The sequence below is a fragment of the Gekko japonicus genome, unplaced genomic scaffold (assembly GCF_001447785.1).
Source record: "Gekko japonicus isolate JY-2015 unplaced genomic scaffold, Gekko_japonicus_V1.1 scaffold2062, whole genome shotgun sequence".
Lineage (NCBI taxonomy): Eukaryota > Metazoa > Chordata > Lepidosauria > Squamata > Gekkonidae > Gekko > Gekko japonicus.
Window position 1 is genome coordinate 191,711 of NW_015174331.1, and position 2,912 is coordinate 194,622.

At 48.9% G+C, this 2,912-nt stretch overlaps 1 protein-coding gene across 1 annotated transcript in view; it reads right to left on the reverse strand.

Annotated features, from left to right (window-relative positions):
- Positions 1–2,912, reverse strand: part of LOC107121345 (CUGBP Elav-like family member 4) — a 126,586-nt gene that overhangs the window by 41,177 nt on the left and 82,497 nt on the right. The gene's annotated exons all lie outside the window — the stretch shown is intronic.

Sequence of the window (2,912 nt, forward strand, 5' to 3'; positions counted from 1 at the left end):
AGATACACTATATCCACAGCATTGCCAGAGTCAACCATTTTAGTAACTCTGTCAAAAAAGGAGATAAGGTTGGTCTGGCATGACTTATTCTTGATAAACCCATGTTGGCTACGACCAATTAACTCATTCCGTTCCAGAAAGAATGTTTAATAATCTGCTCTAGAATTTTCCCAGGTATTGATGTCAAACTGACAGGCCTGTAATTTCCTAGGTCCATCTTTTTTCCCCCTTCTTGAAGATCGAGACAATATTCGCTCTTCTCCAGTCTTCCAGCGCAACACCAGTACTCCAGGACATCTCAAAGATTAGAGCCAGAGGCTCTGAAATAACATCTGCAATTTCTTTTAGCACCCTGGGATGCAAGCCATCCGGCCCAGGAGATCTGAAAGTATTTAAGGCAGCTAGATGCTCTCTAACCGTTTCCTTACTTACTCTGGACTGGCAGTTCCTCCTTCCTTCATATGCCCTGCATTCTTCAGTTTGCATCCTGCAGGGCACAGGTGCTATCAGAGAATGACTGAGATGGGTAGCCTGTGTTAGTCGGTTTGTAGCAGGAGAAAAGAGCGAGAGCTCAGTAGCACCTTAAAGTAACAAAAATTGTGGCACGGGAGGAGCTTGTGTGTGTCACTGCTCACCTCTTCAGATACAGCTAGAGTGTGAGTCCATCTGTTATATATATTGCAAAGGGGAGAGATGTCAGATGCTGAATGACATTAGCAGGCAAATGACACTAGCAGGTGTGACTGGATTAGCTGTAGAAAAGAGCGAGCGTCCGGCAGCACCTTAAAGACTAACAAAATATGTGGCAGGGTAGGAGCTTTTGTGAGTCACGGCTCACTTCTTCAGATTTTGAGCAGTGACTCACCAAACCTCATACCCTGCCTCAGATTTTAGCAGAGGGTGCATTCCACAGGGTAGGGGCCATCACTGAGAAAGCCCTTCCCCTGGTAAAGCTAACCGAACCAACCTGGGGCCGGGCCCCTGCAAGAGACCCTAAGAGGAAGATGGAAGGAGGGAGGGGGTTTGTAATGCGAGAGGCGGTCCTGTAGGTATTAGAGTCCCAGAGAGGCTTACTGGGAGCAGCAGGGCCCTCCCTTCAAGGAGCTCGGGGCCGTATGTAGCCACCGATAGACCTCTCCTCCATGAATCTATCAAATCCCCTTTTAAAGCTCTCGTTTCTGGGCAAAACTCTATGGTAAAAATCAGCATCAAATCATAGAGTTTTGCCCCAAAGGCAGAGCATCGGCATGCAATGTCCCTGATACATTGATGTCACTTTCTCCTCTATGAATCTATCAAATCCCTTTTTAAAGCTCTTGTTTCTGGGCAAAACTCTATGGTAAAAATCAGCATCAAATCATAGAGTTTTGCCCCAAAGTCAGAGCATCAGCATGCAATGTCCCTGATACAACGATGTCACTTCCTCCTCTATGACTATCAAATCCCCTTTTAAAGCTCTCGTTTCTGGGCAAAACTCTATGGTAAAATCGGCATCAGATCATAGAGTTTTGCCCCAAAGTCAGAGCATCGGCGCACAATGTCCCTGATGCAATGACATCACTTCCTCCTCTATGAATCTATCTAATCCCCTTTTAAAGCCGTCTATTCCTGTGGCCGTCACTGCATCCTCTGGCAGCGAAGTTGACATTTTAATCACTCTCTGTGTAAAGCAGTATTTCCTTTTGTCCATTCTGAACCTACTGCCCATCAGTTTCATCGGATGCCTCATCGAGTTCTAGCATTCTGGATGATGGAGAGAAATTTCTCTTGGTCAGCTCTCTCCACCCCGTGCAGAATTTGATCAACCTCTCTCGTGTCCCCCCTTAAGGAGGCATTTCACCTAGACTCTATGGTATACCATAGAGCAGGGGTCATTTCGTTGAAAAAGAGGTGCAGGAGCTCATTAGCACAACTCATTAGCATAACATTTGCATATGCCACACCGCCCCCTGGGCTCTTTACTGCCGGAGCACCGCTCCTGTACGCTCCTGCAGGAAATGACCCCTGCCATAGAGCATGCCCTCTGAAGCTGCCATTTCCTGTAGGGGAACTGATCTCAGGAGTCTGGAGATTCCAGGAGAACTCCAGGTCCCACCTGGAGATCCACCTGTTACTCAGTGGATCATTTTGCCATGCTGTTTGGCGGCATTTCCCTCTGAGCTTCTTTTAAGCGGCTCTATGGCCAGAGTTTGGCCCTCTCAAGCCAGAGTGACGCAAGAACGCGGGCGCAGCACGGCAGAAGCCGTCTGGACGTTGGCCGAGGCTGCGCTCGAGGGAATGACGCGCCGCTCCGAAAAAAGAGGAACAACAACTCGCTCGAGTCTAAAGACTGCCGGGTCGCTGGAAAAACATGAATAGAAGCTGCCGATTGAAGGAAGACTGTCCCGGATAAAAAGGGTGCTGGTAGGTCGTTCCCCCCCTTCACGACACTGTGGCCCAAGTTAGGATTACTGGCTACTACTTTTCCTCTGAGCTTCTTTTAAGCGGCTCTCTGGCCAGAGTTTGGCCCTCTCAAGCATCAAGAGAAACGGGGGCCCGTGACGAAAGGTACGGCTCTCTCTTTATCCGCAGCAATAAAACACGCAAAGGAAAGCTGGGCCGGACCTCTCTCTCCCCTACAGTCACCTTGGCCCTAATATTTAACTTCTTGTTATGAGTTTCATTTGCATTTATTGGTGCCGCACCGTTTTACATCGGCACAGTCCCTCCGGCTCCGTACTTTTAAGACCGTCCTTTAGGGAATCGTGGGGGGGGGTTTTCCCTCCCCCACCACCTCCTTCTCGCAGCTTCCCTCCTGTCGATGGAAGTGGAGTCGGTGACTCAGATGCCAGGAGGGCAAAGTCAAAAAAGAAACTGCAGATACCCTTGGCTTGCCTTAGAAGAGGCAGCCAGTGCAAGCCACAAAGGCTGAC